We start from the raw sequence: 19,591 nt of genomic DNA, 5'->3' as shown, positions 1-19,591 counted from the left end.
TGCCGATTAACATTTAGAAGTGTTGGATTTTCTTTTGTGGAGTTGTAAACAGAGAAAAACATTTAATGTGTAGTGTTTTGGTTGAGTTGTTGGTCGTTGCTTGGAGTTAAGGGCTGCTGAAATGGGTTTGATTTATTAATTAATTGAGTGGACATTTGTTTTGGTGGGTGTTTACGTCAATATTGAATTTGGTATATGGTATTTTGGGTTGAAGTGTGGGCTATCCAGATTATTATTTTGAGTTATTTTGCTGAAATAAGGTTTGGAATCATGAATTTTAATTATTTTGGATCGAATTTGTGTCACTAGCCTTTTAACAGTTAGTGTATATTTGTTTTCTATCAATAGGTGATGAGATTATTAGAGGTCGAATTTTAGTCATAGATAGTAAGCTGCAGGAGTTAGGTAAGCGGGGTTCCTATGCTAGGCTTTACATGAATTATTAAGACTGAGGTTGACTTTCTGAAAACTTTACATATTTTATGATGAAATGAGAACTTGAAAAAAACCAACCTCGGTCGTTTATTTGCATTACTCATGAAATCTATATGAAAAAGAGAAAAATATTTCTATCATACATTGTGTAGACATGAGCTATATTTTTTCATGCTGTCTCTGACATTTGAAAAAGAGCGATATCGAAAATCTAAAAAATGTTGCATTGATTTAGAAAGATGCTTCAACTTTTGTTTTCATTTTGTGAGAATGATTTGAATATGTTTTGGTACTCTGTTTTCTTTTGATATGGCATCTGAAAACCTTTGGCATGGTGTACTGATTTTTGTATCTGACTCTGTCTCTGCTCTGCTCTGTTATGCTATGCTCTACTCTGTTTGGGTTAGTACCAACGTCTCTGTCTCTAAGTGCACCCACTTTGGAAACAAAGTGATTTTTATATGGTCTTTCCTGTGTGCACACTGGGGCTCTGAGAGTAATAAGTGAAAGATTTCACCTCTGTCTCTGTCTGGTTTGGCCACCGAGGTTAGCACAACCCTACCACGGGGGTGAAACATGGTCTCTACTTTGTAAGATGCTCTGTTTTGATGTGATGATGATGCTCAAGTTATGTTATGTCAAAGTACTTTGGGTTTTTACGTGTCTTAAAACCATCGCTCTGTTACTTTTGAAAACATGTTTTATTCTGCATGATAACTTTGGAAAATATTTTGTTCTGCAAACTATACTTTGTAAATGCTCATGCTTGCACGCTAGCATATGCCTTATGCTTACTGAGTTGCTGATAACTCACCCCTTTATCTTCATAATATTTTCAGATGACGTGGAGAGTCCAACTGAGGACCTGGATTAGGAATTGTGAGCATGATTAAACTGAGGAGAGGATGTCGAATACCCTAGGGAACTACCGTTAAAAGAAGGATTTCTGATGTCTTTTAGATTTGATGTCTTTTAGATTTAATTATGTTTTTGGTTTAGTAGGACTTATGGATTGATTAGTTTGGTATGTTATGACTACTGGGAAATTGTGAACCCCTTGCTTTATTATTATTACAGTAATGACTTTGTAGAGTTTATAATGTGTTTATTTAGAAGATATGAGATTGATTTTTGCTTACGAAGTCTTTAGAGATTTTTAGATGTATTGGAGACATGTTTATAAGTGGCAGGTAGTAATTCTCTAACCCACCCGGGTATGGACATTATAGTTGGGCTGAAGGGAAGAAACCGAGAAAGGGAGGAGGCGTGAAGAAGGCTCACGGTTGATCTACTCTGAGGGTGGTGCAGAGATGGCTTGTGGGGGCTAAAACGTACGAGTACGTTACGGCTTCATGAGGGCTGGTTATGGCATCGGTTTTATGTGGAGATGGAGGCTGGAGGCTTTCGATGCAACAGCAGTGCGCATTAGTCCCCTGCGACGGTGGCTGGGTGGTACAGGGATAGCGACGTACAATGGTTGGCAACTGTAACGCTCGTCCTTGTGGTGAGACTTTTTATAAAATACTTTCATAAAGGACGACGAGAATTACCATTCGATTTAAAAATTTTTACTTTCTTCCCAGGGTGCAAGACTCTACGTTTATAAAATAAAAAGTACTTTTACAATAAAAGAGGTTTATAGCGGAAAACATTAATCTTACAATAAAAGGGTCCCTCGTACGATTAAAACCCATGCCTAGACTTCTGTGCTCTTCCCCATGGTCGTGTCTGTCCTGATTTGTACTTCTCATTCCGTCCCTGTGAGGGGGGGAGGGACATGCATAAAAGCTAAAATGAGTCGAAGACTCGTAAGCATTACTTCATACAGTTAAAATATAACAACATAGGTTTTCATTCATCCATTCATCATTCATACATACTATACGTGCATATTTACATACATGCGTGCGTTCTTTTGAAAACGTCACTAGACGGGATTTTTCTTTGAAAATAGACTTTCTTTTCGTAAAACGTTTCCCCCGTCAGTGCCTTCATTTTTGCAAGAATGCGGTGCATTCTTGTATAAGTGCGTTCATTCGAAAACATCACTAGATGGGGTTTTCTTTCAGTAAAACGTTTCTCCCGTCAGTGCCTTCATTTCTTAAAAGTTCGTGCATTCATGCATTACGTGCATACATACATATATACATTCTTTCTTATCACTTTCATAGGCCAGTACACACTGTTACGCCCCGTGTGTTGGGGTTAGCGGCCTTCCTTTTAATCGGGACTCCGCCCGTGGCCACGGGTTGGGAATCCCTTTTCAGTTAGGGGGCAGCACGGGGTGCACTACCAGTACTACTTACCCGGCATTACAATCTGCCCATTCATTGGTACCCTTTTCATTCATTCATGTGGCTGTTACGTATCTTCATACATTTCATGCTTTCATGTCTTTCATGCTTTTCGTTCATTCATTCATGTCAGCTCTAAAGAGCTGGAGCTTTCATTCAGTTCTTTCTTTCCTTTAACAGTCCTTTCATGAGAAAACATTTCTTTTCATGAGAAAGCATTTCTTTACATGAGAAAACATCGTTTGGGGCGTAAGCCCGAAAATCGTCTTTCCTTTTTCAGTTCATTCGTGGAAAACATCATTTAAAAAAAATATACATGGCTTAAATGTCAGCTTTCGTGGCATCCATAAGCGTCACCTTAAACGTCGTCTCTCACGGCATCCACGAGCATCACCTCATGGCGCCCGTGAAAGCCTCGGTTCGTAGGATCCTCAAAAGCGTCCGTCTTCATGCCTTTCGTGCAGTTCGTGGATTTTCTTAGAAAATACATACAATAGATATATCGTATAGTCATCCATTCACATGCGTACAATTAATACTTTCGTTGCGTAAAAAGGGACTGCCAAGGAGGGGCCGTACATACGTATACCATTGAACAATTAGCATTTTCTTTCGTAAAACGTCTTTCGCATCTTTTCTTAAAGTATTGTGAAGAAAAGTGTTTCATTTTCATTTCTTTATATTTTAGAAGACTCTAAAAGAGTATGAACGTAACACTTACCTGGACTCCATGCTACTGCATATCATGCAGTCCATTCATGTGCTTGTCAGATGGCAACCTACATGCATACACATAAACTTAACGTCATTCTCTATCTAATACATAATCAACTTAAACTAGAAATAGAACTACGCTTTACTTAGAACACTCTCCTTCTATCTCGTGCACTTACGTGCCCTTCACTGTGTTAAACCCTTCGAGGACCATTACGGTCACCACATCTTCCAACTCAAGGTCTTGCCTCGAGTGCTCATCCACTAAAGTAAACCCATGATTCACCTAAGGATTAAGACACTATGACCTGAGTCTTACTCTCCTTACTAATCACATTCGATGCATGATTCCGACCGATGGAATCACGCATCCCAATCCTAACAAAACACCTGTCACTACCTTCATGCACCTTAGCCCACACTAAATCCTCATTCCCATCCATACAAGCTACACGGCTTTAAGCCAACTCTGAGGCTTAAGCACTGTATAACTGTGCTCAGGACAGATTACCCATGACATATGGTGAATCCGTCTGGCACATTTGTCTAACCAGATTACACATGTACCTTACCCTTTATCACCTAAGATCAACATATAACATGTTGATCACCTGCTCTCAGGGACAAGGGTCATACTCCGATACCAACCTTCTCTTAACCCGATTAGCATGACTCTTCATGCTACCCATCCCTTGTGACAGTTCATCCCAACACTTAACATGACAATTCTCCATTCACAACCACGCCTCATGTCATGTCATATAGCTCGAGACTACACCCAAGCTACACCAAGACCTTGTCACGTCACCTGACATCCTGCTATGTTATTTCTTACATCAACCCTTAACTCATTATGAGTACGGTTCCTCACGTACTCCTGTCACATCGTGACATCTCGTCACGGTCCTGCTACGCTATTTCTACAATAACTCTTCACCCATCATAAGCCTGACTGTCAGGAACCACGTCACTTCGTGACGTTGCTCAGTCATGCTTCCGCTACGTACTCTTATACTTGTTCTGCTACTTCACGCATATTCCTAGCCATAATTTCATCACGGTGACACTTGTCACCTTAGACTACAGGTTACGCCATAACTACTTCGGTACACTATTCCATAGTTCCCGACTCTATTCACAACGTTCTACGCTCATCATCACACAACTATCCTTATCTTTGCGACACGCCACATGGAGTGTCACTGCCTCGTGGAGTACAATCCACGTATACTCCATTTTCACATGCTACAACCCATTATCAATATGGCATACCCGCCATACGATGCATCACTCTGCCACATGGAGTACACTCCGTGTGTACTCCCTTCATACACTCTACGCCATATCACCACTATGGCATACCTGCCATATGGTTCATCACTCCACCACATGGAGTACACTTCACGCGTACTCCATTCACACACGTTACGCCACATCACCATTATGGCATACCCGCCATATGGTGCATCACTCCATCACATGCAGTACATTTCACGTGTACTCCATTCACACACCACGCCATACAGAGTACACTCTACGTGTACTCTTCCCATTCCACAATACGCCAAGAGAGTATATTCTACGTATACTCTCCTTATCCCACACTACGCTACACACAGAGTACACTCAGCCTGTACTATTCCCACTCTACATGCCACGTCAGCAATACAGCACATACTCCACAACCATACTACACCGCACAACCCACAACACTACACAGCACAATTCCCAATTACGCTCCACACTTCACAATGCACTACACCGATAAGCCCAACACTTCACTGCACAAAATGCCCAACACTTCACTACATAGAATGCTCAATACTTCACAGCACAACACATCTCCGTACTACACAACAACTCCACTAATACTAATAGCACAGTCCACAACCTAGTCAACTAATTAACATCTAACATAAATAACGAGGGATAGAGAGTTATACCATCGATGAAATAACTCATGCGTTGCTCGCTGATCGTCACTGTCGATAATGTCGAAAGGGTCGTACGTGATGGCTAACCCACATACGGTGACTGTTTGGGCGTTTAGATAGCTAAGTGTGGTCTTGGAAGGGCTTGTGAAGGCCTTGTGATGGTGGCAAGGAGCGTAACACGACGGATCTAGCCGTGTACAATGGTGGTAAGTCACGCGCAGTGACTGTCCATCACGTGCAGTGGTTACCCACCACATAAAGTGGTGGTTTGAACCTAGGGTTTAGCTAAGGAAGGTGCGGTGGAACTCGTGGTGGCGCCATAGTGGCTCACGGCGGCGATTCAAGGTCGTGAAGTGGATGAGAGGCTGTGGGAGAGTGAGAGAGAGTGTGCGTGCATGGGTGACAAATCGGGACCGTGGGTGGTTGGGTTGGCTTGGTGGTGGCCTGATGAGGCTCATGAGGATGGTGGCTGCGCACGGCGGTGGGGGATGCACAACCCATGCGTTAGAGAGAGGGAGAAGCCTGTGCATGGAGGAGGGGCTATGGGCCTCGGGTCACGTGGAGGAGGAAGGGGGGAGCTATGGTGGCCAGGGGAGGCACTTGGTGGCCATGGGTGCCGTGCACGGCAGCTCTAGAGGTCGTGCACGGTGAAGTCGTGTGTGGGTCTCTTCATGCATGTGACGAGGAAGGTGGTTGCATGGAAGGGGGCCAAGCTCGCTGGAGAGTGATGGCCGACGACAGAGGAAGCTGCCATGGAGGTGGTGGTGCCATTGGGCGGCACACGGCGGCGCTACATGCATCAAGCCCATTCGGGCTGTGCACTGCCGTGAGGGAGAGGAGATCAACGGTGCTGGCGGTGAGAATGGGCGGCGCACAGCGGCACCGGGCTGAGCTATGGAAGAATCGGGCGGAAGAGAGGGACGGCTGCGTGCTATGCAAGCCGAGAGGGAGGAAAGAGAAAGGGGAGAGAAAAGTGAGGGAAAGAGAGAGGGGGTTCTGGATATTTAATCCAATCCTTTCATCTAGGGATCCTCAAAACGATCTAACGGTGAGAGATTAAAACACTGATTTGAAAATGCATAAACATTAACTTAATTAAAAGAACTTATAAGAATTAAGGTAGAATATTATTTAAATTAACTTTAGTTTATAAAATAATATTTTTCATCATTAATAAAATGATGAAGTCTTGTTTAATATATTTAAAAGGATAAAACCATTTAATTAATTAAAGCTTTCAACATAATTTAAATCCCATAATATTTTAAATATCTGAAATCATTTTAATAATTAATATTGAAATGATTTCTAACAATTATAATATTTTTGGAGCTCTTCAAGAATATTATAATTGCCGTATTAAAAATCAACTTAATTCAATAATGCTGGAAATACCTCACATAATTATTTCCAGTACATTTAAAACATTGGGCTTGCCTTAGAAATCACCTAATATCTTGAGAGACACGCCATCAAGGTTCAGCACTCATGATGAGGCTCGCAGTCACTAGATGGAAGGGGCAGACAATCCACATAATCTCTGCCCTCGGGATTTGCTTACGTCATAAAGAGGGAACGTACGTCAGAAAGAGAGAAGCGTACGTAAGAAGGAAGGAGCAGAGTATTACAACAACTGTCTCAACAATGGTGCAACGTGCATGTGTTCGGTCAGGGTTTCGGTAATGGTGGTCTTGCGAGAATTGGAGGGGTTCGCTTCATGTGGTGGTGGGAAGAAAAGAAAAGAAAAACCGGTGGTCTTGTTGCATGCCTGAGGCTTAAGGAGAAACGGCTGTGATTGGTAGCAAAACTACTGCAACCGGTAGCAAAGGAAACCGATAAGTAATTTAGTAAAGGTGCACGACAACCCTAGATTGGGAAAAAAATGAGGTTATGATGAACGTCCAAAACTAGCTGCCGTAAGCCCTAATGGGATACAGAAGTGCATGCATGGGCTACGAGAGTGGTGCGAAGTTGGGGTTGGGGATTTTTTTTAAAAAAAATGCAAAACTATCTGAACGTGGTGAGGGGCAACTGAAACTAACTAGAATTTGAAAAATAAAATAAAATAGATCTCCCCAAAATACGGAGCTGCAAAATACATATATATATATATAATAAATAAATAAAACATGGGTTCTAGCTAGAATTTTAATGGGAAAGGGACTCTAGAGTCCATTCGAAAAAATAAAAAATATTTAAAAAAAAATAAATCATAGGTTTGATTCTCCAAAAAAAACAAATTAGACCCATAATCAATATTTAAAAAAAAATACTCGAAAACTCAACTAGTCTTTTCATACACAAGTCCAGAAACATTTAGAAAGAGGGCTTGGCGGGTCCGAGTGTTACACTGGGGTAATGCTGGTGGATTATGGTCTTGTTTTCAAGTTGGAGAGGACCGAGCTACGGTGGTGCTGGGATTGCATGGGTTGTTCACGGTGGTCTTCTGGTTGATGCTAGGAGAAATGGCTGCTGCATTGTGGGCTATCACATGGTATTTTATGAGTGGGGGAGAGGGTTCATGGTGTGGAGGAGTTTTGGCAGTGGGTGTTGTTGCGGGTCTGAAAGCCCAAGGATGCATGAAAGGCACTATGTGCAAGGGGCTGTACATGAAGTGTATAAACACATGTAGAGATGTGCATGTTTTGACTAATGGAAAGAGACGTGCAAGGTGGAGAGTGAAAAAAAAAAAAAACTGCACGTTGAGTCTCACAATTTGTAGCAAACAGGCGTGGTCCCTAGGGGTGATTGGGCGGAGCACATTTTAAATACTTGGGCCCACATTTTGGGTAGTGTATAAAATAAAATAAAAAATGCAATTTTTTCGTGAATTTTGGGCCTAGATTCAAACTCTACAATATTCAAACTTGTCCCATAAACTTCTCAGTCCCAAAACATTTTCCATCTAATTCAAAAACATTTAATGAATTTAACTAAATTGGCGAGCCCACAAAAATTCTCTATCCTCCAAAACTAAAATATTAGGACCGTCGTCTATTCCAAAAATTTACTCGAAATCTTAAATGGGCTTTTCGTATATATAAACCCCAAAATAAAACGGGCAAGGTGATGGGCCATTACAATTTGAGTTAAGTATTTTTTAGGTTTTGGGAAAAGAGAAAACAAATTGAATAAAAAAATTATAAAATTAAAACATTGTTAAAATATAATTTTTTAATATTATTTTTGTTTTGAGATTTGAAAAAATTGAATCATTTTTTATTTTTTTATTTGAAAATTTAAAAAAGTTATAATAATTAGTTTGAAAAGGTTATAATGATTAGTTTGAAAGTGTTTGTGTTTTAGTGATGTTTGGGAAGGAGACGAGATGAGATGGGATGAGAATGATTTCCAAACATCCCCTACGTACAATCTCAACAATTCACAATACCAAGTCTTATCAAATTTCGTATTCAAAATTTATTAAATACACTATTTACAAGGGATGAGAATTTACCTAATATTTTTGCTAGTGGTGATGAAACAGCATGGAGCAGTGGTTGTGGGTGATGATGAAACATCAACAGTACGAGTGGCATTAAGAAACCAATTGCCTGCACCCCATTAAGGATTTAATGCATGACCTTCATTTTGAATCTAATATATATAAATCATGAATTTTTCAAAATTCCCTAGCTTCTCTTTTCTAGAAAGAGAAACTCTTGCTTCTCTCTAGAAAGAAAAGCCCCTCATTTTCATATTGTTGTTCCACCGGAGAGGACAATGGAGCTTTGACTTCCATCCTCCTCTCCTTTCCATTTCCAATACAATATGTTTATAGCTTTTTCTTCTAGTCTTTTTAAATTTTCCTTAACACCAGTTTGGTCTAGGCCCGACCTACCACACTCAAGCAACCAATTGTCTACACACGCATCACCACGCAACTCCCTAGCCTTTGATCTACTGGTACGAAGCAGAACCATGGCGAAAATCTCGACAGGTGATCCTCATGCACGGTTCGCCCTGCTCATGGTTTCCACATGCAGTCGTGTGAAAATCATGCATCCAATGACTACACGCGTTGTACTAGAAGTCTTGCTACCTCAAGATCTTTTAGATTTGACCCACTCCATCTCATAATCACAAGCGTGAGGTCTCCACACGCCGTCACAGGATACGTGGATGTGAAGAAACTCAGCCAGCGGTAGTGGGCCAATCGATGCTGGTCATCTTACAATGTTTCTGCTTTCCTAACCGAAGATCTAGAGGTAGGGGATGCCGATCTCTTCAACAAACATCTTAAGACAAAAAATTACAGTGTACCACCAAAATCCACCATCTCCAATGGTGGCAACACAATTCGCACAGTTGTGCAAACTATAAAAGGACCGTCTTTAAGACGATGCTGCCCTCTTTATAGGAAATGGTTGCCAATCAAGTTTTTGATCCCCAAATCCTATCTATTTTTCATTTCTGCACTGTGACAAGCATCGATTGGCCCGAACTGCTGCTGGCTGAGTTTCTTCACACCTTGCTAGCGCATGAGGGCGTGTGGAGACAACGCGCTTGTGATAGTGAGAAGAGGTGGGTCAAATCTAAAATATCTTGAGATAGCGAGACTACTGGTACGGCGCGTGTAGTCATTGGATACATGATTTTCATGCAACGGCGTGTGGTAACCATGCGTAGGGCAAATCGTGGGTGACAATCACCTGCCAAGATTTTCACCACGGTTCCGCTTCGTACCAGTAGATCAAAGGCTGGGGAGTTGCGTGGTGATGCGCGTGTAGACAATCAGTCACCTGAATGTAGTAGGTCCGGCCTAGACCAAACTAGTGTTAAGGAAAATTTAAAAAGACCAGAAAAACGCCTATAAACATATTGGTATTGGAAATGAAATGGAGAGGAGGATGGAAGCCGAGGCTCCATTGTTCTCTTCGGTAGAACAATAATATGAAAATGAGGCACTTTTCTTTCTATAGAGAAGCGGGAGTTTCTCTTTCTAGAAAAGAGAAGCTAGGGAATTTTGAAAATTCAAGATTTATATATATATTTTAGATTCTAAATGAAGGTCATGCATTAAATCCTAATTGGGTGCGGGCTTAGATTTATTAATGCCACATGTACTGCTAATGTATTTTTTGGACTCAGGACTACATTTTAGCTATTTTGAACTATCTGAATAGAGAATATATGTCCCTATTTGTAGGAGAATGAGACTAGATAAATAATGAAAATACAATTAATCAATAATACTAATTAATATTTATTGACTTATACAAGCGGTCAAAATGGGGGAGCAAAATCATGGAGCCAAATAGTATTAGTATCCTTTTAATCATAACGCTTCTCTCTAATTTTGGATGGGATTAAAAGTTCATTAAATTGAGAAAAGATAACCGCAATATTTAATCTCACTACATTTAATGTTGACCATATGAGATCTTTATGCAATACAAAAATCATTTTCCTTATTTTACTTACCGTTCATGATAATATAGAAAATGACACTCCCTAGAAGATAATGTTTTTTTTAATTGTAAATTCTTATTTACCATAATAAAACTCATTAATTAATTTTTAAATTAATTATATAAAATTCTTAGGAATATGAAATATTTTAATTTACCATAAATAATAATAAATCCGTATAGGTAGATTTTTTATATTTTGAAATCGATAAGTAATAAACTCAAATAATATTTATTTTTAACATATTTGAATACCTTTCAATAAATTTCTATAATTAAACGGTTCCGTTTGAACTAAATATTATGACCATTCAAACGGTTTATAGATCCTTTTGAACATAAAAGTATCGTCCGAACTACGTTGAAACCATCCCCGCCAGATTTATTTATAATTTTCCACCAAAAGGTTGGTTTAAATGATTAAATATAGTGTTCGAACGAGATCTAACTTTTCCCGGGCACGACTATTATTCGAACAATTTTGTCAACATTCGAACGTGAATTAAAATACTGTTTGAACTCGTATTGGAGCGTTCGAACACTATATCAACATCCCGACCAGATTTATTTATAACTTCCCACCAAAACTTCAATTCGAATGGTTAAATATCTCGTTCGAATGGTTTCAAACTTTCCCTGGCACAATTATAAATATTTTCCCGCTACGACTATTATTCGAACAGTTATATAACAATTCGGACGTTTTTGTTTACATTTGAACGATTTTCTTTTTTTGAGACGCTATATTTTGTCACAAAAAGTCGAGTTCAAACAGATATTTCTCTGTTCAAAAGCATATAAAACCGCATCCATGTTTTGAGGCAAAATTTAATTTTCATCCCAAATAAGTACTTTTAGGGACAAAAATTAATTCATCCCTAAAATATTTCATCGCTAAAGATCAAATCTCTTCTAGTGTCACTACATTTAGGGCTCGTTTGTTTTCGGAGATGAGATGAGATGAAATGAGATGAGTTGAGATTAAAGTTAAAAAGTTGAATAAAATATTGTTAGAATATATGTTTTAATATTATTTTGTTTTGGGATTTGAAAAAGTTGAATTGTTTATTTTATTTTGTAATGGAAGTTGAGAAAGTTGTAATGATTAAGTGAGATGAGACGAGATGATATGAGATATTTTCTGAAAACAAACGAGGCCCTAATGTTAACCATAGGAGATCTCTATGCAATACAAACCCCACATATAAATTTAGTAGTCATGTATCTATTTCTTTCCAAACCAATCATCTAATTGGAGTCAAGGATTAGAGAGCTTAGAGGATCTCAATCCATTTTTGGAATTTACTATTTAAGACCTATTACAGTACTTTTTCAACAGCATATATGGCTTACCTTCATGAGGCCATGGGCTAGGAGTTGCTCTCGGGATATCAATCCTATATATGAAGGTGTTCATATATATATATATATATATTACAATTAGCTGCAAAATGAGAAGGAAACAAACACACGAAAGCGAATAAACAGATACAAAAATGGGAAAATCAAACCCATTCCTGTATCTGCCAACGCCAAGAATGTTTCCTTTAATCTGCCTTTTTCTTCTTTTTCAAGTCTCTGCCTCATGGGCAGCTTCCGATTCTGCCCATAACGCCTTTGTCCAGTGCTTATCATCTCAAACAAAGCAACCAGATCAAATCTCCAAAATAGTTTATGCTCAAAACAACCCTTCCTACTCATCCGTCCTCCGTGCCTACATCCGCAATGCACGCTTCAACACCACATTGACGCCAAAACCTGTCATCATCGTGACCCCGACAGAGGAATCCCATGTCCAAGCCGCTGTGATTTGTGCCAAGAAAAATGGCATCCATATAAGAATCCGCAGCGGCGGCCATGACTACGAGGGCGTCTCGTATGTATCTCAAGACCCATTTGTCGTCCTCGATATGTTTAATCTTCGTTCTGTTGTGGTCGATGCCAAGGAAGAAACTGCATGGGTGCAAGTCGGCGCCACGCTCGGAGAAGTTTATTATAATATATGGCAGAAGAGCAAGCTGCATGGCTTCCCGGCAGGGGTTTGTTCCACTGTCGGCGTTGGTGGGCACTTAAGTGGCGCTGGATATGGTTTCATGGTTCGGAAATATGGACTTACCACAGATAATGTCCTTGATGCGAAGATCGTGGACGTTAATGGCAGAATCCTTGATAAGACTTCAATGGGAGAAGATCTTTTTTGGGCCATTAGAGGAGGAGGAGGCGCAAGTTTTGGAGTAATACTCGCATTCAAAATAAAGTTGGTTCCTGTTCCGGAAAAGGTTACCGTTTTTAGGGCTGAAAGGACCTTGGAAGAGAACGCGACCGATATTGTCTATCGATGGCAGCAAGTCGCTCCGACCACGGATGACAACCTGTTCATGAGGATGCTGATACAGCCCGTGACATCCAAGGTGAAGAAGGGGGAGACGACAATCCGAGCCTCGATCGTCGCATTGTTCCTCGGCAAAGCAGAAGACCTGATCACGTTATTAAGCAAGGAGTTTCCTGAACTAGGTTTGAAGAAGGAAGATGTGACGGAAATGAGTTGGATTGATTCTGTTGTGTGGGCTGGCGCCGGCAATGGCAATGTCACGTCCCCGACAGTCCTCCTCGACCGACACCCCGACACGGCAATCTTCGGGAAGAGGAAATCGGACTACGTGCAGAAACCGATTTCGAAAGCTGGGTTGGAATATATATGGAAGAAAATGATTGAGCTCGGAAAAATTGGACTGGTTTTCAATCCTTATGGTGGAAAAATGAACCAAGTACAAGCTTCTGCACTTCCTTTCCCACATCGTGCAGGGAATTTGTTCAAAATCCAGTACTCAATAAGCTAGCAAGATGCAGGAATTGAGGCAGAAAAGAACTCCATAACTCAATCAAGGAGCCTTTACAGTTACATGACTCCTTTCGTGTCCAAGAACCCTAGAAGTGCATATTTGAACTATAGGGATCTTGACATTGGGATCAATCACCATGGTAAGAACAGCTATGCAGAAGGGAAGGTTTATGGAGCCATGTATTTTCATGAAAACTTTGATAGGTTAGTGAAGATCAAGACTGCAGTTGATCCAGACAATTTCTTCAGGAATGAGCAAAGTATCCCTCTGGCCTCTTCCTCGTAATTAAGGTTTAGGAAATTTTACTCCGACACATTAATTAATAATGTTGTGATGGTCAGTCTCGACGATCGATCGAGATGGATGATGATTATTAATATGTAAGATTTTTTCTATGCAAAAATACCTCCCCCCCCCCCCCCCCCCCACCCAAAAAAAGAAAAATAAAAACCTTAAAAGGCACCAATTTTTGAGTTGTCCTAAAATTATGTAACTTTGGAAAGAAATTTCTCAAAGAATCCAATCAAACATGTTCAAATGATGTCGGGTTATTTGGAACCAAACAATTTCCTCTCTCTCTCTCTCTCTCTCTCTCTCTCTATATATATATATATATATATATATTTGTCCTTTCCCTATAGTTTTAAGATTCAAATATAACATTTGAATGGCAAGACAACATTTGAATGACTAATCGAACAATTAATTTGTTCTACCTTTCAATTTGTTGTTTAAACCAGTTGAACTAAATGTAAACATTAGAACTGTAATGCCCCAAAACCATAAATGGATAGAGTTCCGGCTATATTTTCAAAACTTTCTCCCTATATACAAATATATATCAAATACTGCAGGGGATACTTGGATCCCCTGTCTGTCCAAACCCACGACTGAGAAGCAAGCCCAGAACCTTTAGCCTAAGGGCCGAGAGGGCCACGTCTAGAAAGCCCATGGAGCATAACCACCTGGCAGATAACTATTATGACGTTGGAACATTGATCAACAAGTGGAGATACTTATCCAGAGGAAGATAACCCTAATGAAACAAGAGCTATTTTCCCTCCTAGTTAGGAAGGGATCATAGTCAGTGATCATCTCGACACATCCAAACCCTTCTATAAATAACCTACGAGAGGTAATGAACATCTTCATCTTCATTTTATATACACTTACCTTTATATTGTTACTGACTTAAGCATCGGAGTTTACCCAGGGCAATCAACGCCGCCTCTTCATCACTGCAGGTTATCCACACTGTAACGTCCTGGTCCTGCACAGGTCAGAAATTTACTTCCTATCAGTTAAACTCATATTTCAACAATCTAATTATAGACTCTGCATTCCCAATATCATATAGAAATTTCAATTCAAACTAATTTTCTCAATATAACCAATTTTCCAAAACGTAAAGTCATCATAACACAATAAAATTTCTGAATAAAAATACCAAAACTCAAAAAACAAATTCTATGATTAATCCACTATGCTTAAATCATCTCACCCAATACCTCATAATCTTGATCCTTAGCTAAACCATCAAAATATCTAAAAAATATTATAGAAATAAGGGGTAAGTTATTAATAATTTAGAAAGTAGAGAACTTATACTAGCATGTAAACATGAGCATTTATAAAGTTCGGTATGCAGAACAAAACATTTACTTTTAGAATGCAGAAACAACATATTTACTTTCAGAATGCATAAACAAAACTTATTACAAAACATCAGAGCAAAACTTTCAGAAAAAGTTTTTTAAACAAAAATATTTGGGCATGTCATAAACTGAAACATCATCTTCATATCATATCGGAGCAATGCAACGGGACAAATATCATGTTTAACCCCTGTGATAAGGTTATAAACCACCATTATACTTGTGGTTAGGCCGTATACCATGTTTCACCCCTGTGGTAGGGTTATAAATCACCATTATACTCATGGTTGAATCGTATACCATGTTTCATCCCCATGGTAGGGTTATAAACTACCATTATACCCAAGGTAAGGCCTTAACAGAAACAGAACAGAAAACTATCAGAATCAGATCATATTCAGATACAGAATCAGAAATTCATGTCAAGGTTTTCAGATGCCACATCATATCAAAACAAGTATTGAACTGTCACAACCCCGCCCTGAAGAGGGCGGAGTTGCAACGTACATACCTGTCATTTTCTTCCTTTTTTTCCTTTTTTTTTTCTTTCTTTCTAATAACATGCGATCAACATGAACATAACAAACGTGTACTCTAATTTTCGATTTAATAAAGGGAACACCTGATAGACATTCTATCCAAACATTCATCCATAAGACTCTCAGAGTCCATCATACGTTCATAAAAAGACATAATTGTTCTAGTTAGGAAGAGACTCCGTCCCAACATAAAAACATCTATACATATAACCCATCATCCATGCAAGGTCAAACCAACAGGGAAGACACTAAACATCTACCTCTCTCTCTCTACAGTAATGCCTTGCTCCCCAGCCTTTTTGTCATTACCTAGACATTTAAAACATAAATACAAAATGAGTCGGATACTTAGTAAGCAATACACCATTATTAACCACATAATATTTTCTTTTGAAAACATACATATATAAACATTTGCTAATCATGACAATACTTTCATGCATAAACAGTTTAAGGAATAAGTCATACTTTCATGCATAAACATTATAGGAAATAACTATGCTTTCATGTATAACATTTAAGAAATAACCATGATTTTCATGTCTCACTTTCTTTGGCCTATAGACACTATTATGCCCTGTGTGTTAGGGTTAGCGGTCTTCCTTTGGACCTGGATTCTGCCCATGGCCACAAGTTGGGAATCCCTTACGTAGGGGGCAACACTGGGTGCACTACCAGTACTACTTACCCGACATTACAATTTGCCCATTCCTTTGGTACCATTTTCATTCATATGGCCATTACGTATTTTCATACAATAAGAAGTTCATTCATTCAATCATTTCTTTCATTTATTCATTTTAGTCCTTTCTTTTCAGTCCTTTTCATTTAACAGTGCATTCATGGAAAAAAATCATTTAAAAGCATGAGCTTAAACATCATTTTCCATGTCATCCATAACGCATCAGTTCATATAGATAATTTAACATCAGTTCATATGGACATTTTAAAATATTTTCTTCACAGCATTTAAAGCGTCACTTAAAGCATAAGGCATGAGACGTTCCTTTCTTTTCATTTGCAATCAAAACATTTTCATCATCTTTCTTAATCCGATGCATATGCATTTTTATGAACAAGATAAATTTTCATGCTATACTACATATAGGAATAATCAATAAGTTTCTTGAGAGAGTATGTTAATTTAAAAGCTTACATGAAAAATAGTTAAGAAAGTCTTAGGCTTCAAGCAAGGTCTCTTTGGTTCAAACTCACTTTGGGTTGTGGACATTAGGAGATAAAATCTGGAACTTCTCAACAATTGGCTTTAAAATAGATTTAGTCATCTCATGTAGGCTAAACAAGCTTAAGAAACATGCCCTTTAAATCAACTTGTAGTCCCTCATTATAAAAATGTTAGCTTATCAATATTTTGGACTCTTGGGTTAGGTAGAATTTAACGAAACAAGTGACAATATAAATTGGCTATTTTTACATCAAGACATGGCATGACATGAGCTTAGGGGGACTTGGACAGCTTTACATATCATAATATACCATGCACAATTAATCTCTTATACCTAAACCAACTATGTTATAATCTAACCACACAAACAATATTTTAAATAGTTTAGATAGCATATCTCATTAAACTTAAAATAGCATAAGGTATACCAAAGTTACTCATTAAGCAAACTTTTAAACTTTTAAACACTCAAGCTTATGCTTTACTCACTTAATACCTTTTAAAAGCAAGATATAAAATTACAAAAGCCAAGCAAAACCTCTAAACCGAACCTCTAGCATCCTAAAAATAGATTACTGACCAAACCTCAACACAAAGCACATAATACCAACATATATAATTTAAAATCACTTTAATCATCACCTATGATTAAACCAAGTGTAATAACAACATAGCATTTTCAAAATATAGGAAAATACATAGCAAAACAGCTATAATACTATTCGGTTTAGGCCAAAAATAGGGCATGCATATTTATTTTCAACATAGGAAATTAAACACATCAAAACACAAGCTAAAACAACTTAGTGAGCTTAGAAAATCACATTAAAACAAATTAGTCAAATTAGGATTTTTACTTTAAGCTCTTTGCTACTTTGAAAACACAAGTGGAAGACCAAATAGTGAAATAGTCGTGTGGATGAAGAGCAAAATGATAGCACTGTGTCACCCGCAAAACTGAAACAGCAATGGGTAAGGTAAATGATGAAAATCGAAACCCATATGGAAATCATGCTAGGAAGTGAAAAAAAAGTTTATTACCTTCAACATTTCACCCTTTTGAAGATAAAAACAAACTTTGGTTCCAAGTTTTGAGGCAAAACCGAAAATGGGCATGGAGATGAGGTACACACGGCTTGGAGATGGAGGAAGGTGTTTTCTTCCCTTGCTATGGAGTGGCACGGCTTGAAGGAGAGGAGATGAACTTGCATTCTTAAAGATGAAACGAAAAGAGGAAGGAAATGGATGAAGATGGCTTCGGCCATGGCTTGCTTGGAGAGGAAGATGAAGTTTCTTTCTTTCTTGGGTGAGAGGCCGACAGGTAGGAGAAGAAATGCCTTAGGATAGTTTTTCTTTTTCTTTTCTCTTTGGTTGCCTTAACCAATGGTTGCAAAGAAAAGAAAAGGAATTTGATTGCTTGCTTTGGAAGCCTACAGGTGCAAGGAAAAGAACTCAATGGCTTGCCTTAGAAGCCTACGGGTGCAAGGGAGAAAAGGGCTCAATTGCTTTAGTCAAACCTTATCACATAAGCTAGAGAGGTGGATGGTGGAGATTGAATGTGGGAAAATATTTCTCTTACCTACCCATCCAATGGTGGAGAGAGCTTGGCCCATTTCTTGAATAGATAAAAATTAGAGGGCTTGAGAGAAAATATTTGAAAGTCTTAAAAATCATACCCTTGATTTATTTTAATAAATCATATTTTAAAATAAAGCATACTCATTTTAAAATAAAATAATAAAAAATAATAAAAATATTTATATTAAAATATTTAACTTAAAGAATTAATAAAATAATGGAAGGACCCATGTATTAGGACTCGGGTATTACAACTCTCTCCTCCTTAAAAATAATCTTGTCCTCAAGATTGAACGTACCTCAAAGAAAAAGCGTGGGATACTTTTCCCTCATACCGTCCTCATGCTCCCATGTCGCCTCTTGTTCGGTGTGGTGGTTCCACTGCACTTTGACCATCGGAATTGTTTTGCTGCTAAGCATTTGTACCTTCTGATCCAGGATCCTAACGTGTGGTTCTTCATAGGAGAAATCCTCGTGTACCTGAAGGGGTGCGTACTCGATCACATGGGAGGGATCATGCACATACTTTTGAAGCATTGAGATGTGAAATACATTGTGCATGGCTGAGAATTGTGGAGGGAGTGCAAGTTTGTAAGCCGTTGCTCCTACTCTTTCCAGATCTCAAACGGGCCAATAAATCAGGGAGTTATCTTGCCCTTCTTTCCAAACCTCATCACCCCTTTCATGGAAGCTACCCTTAGAAATATTCTATCCCCAGATTCTTTTGCACACTCCTCCAGAACGTTGACATGAACTGTGAATCCCGATCTGGCACGATCTTGGATGGAATCCCATGTAGTCTAACTATCTTCCGGACATACAATGTAACACCCCGTATTTTAGTGTATTTTTATTGAAGAATTATTTTTATTAATTCAAAAATTTATTCTCTTGTTTTAAAATTGTTGGATATTTTTAAATGGTTTATTTTATGATCTTTAAATTGTGAAAATTAATTTGAGATGTTTCCTTAATATTTGTTATTGTTATGCATTTAAATTG

At 38.6% G+C, this 19,591-nt stretch overlaps 1 pseudogene; it reads left to right on the top strand.

The window, feature by feature from the left end:
- Positions 1–12,240: 12,240 nt before the first annotated feature.
- Positions 12,241–14,020, top strand: LOC121267858 (annotated as a pseudogene).
- The last annotated feature ends 5,571 nt before the right edge of the window (positions 14,021–19,591 follow it).

This window comes from Juglans microcarpa x Juglans regia, chromosome 5S (genome assembly GCF_004785595.1).
Source record: "Juglans microcarpa x Juglans regia isolate MS1-56 chromosome 5S, Jm3101_v1.0, whole genome shotgun sequence".
Classification (NCBI taxonomy): Eukaryota; Viridiplantae; Streptophyta; class Magnoliopsida; order Fagales; family Juglandaceae; genus Juglans; species Juglans microcarpa x Juglans regia.
Note: the sequence above shows the minus strand (reverse complement) of the source record. Positions and strands in the feature narration are given on the sequence as shown.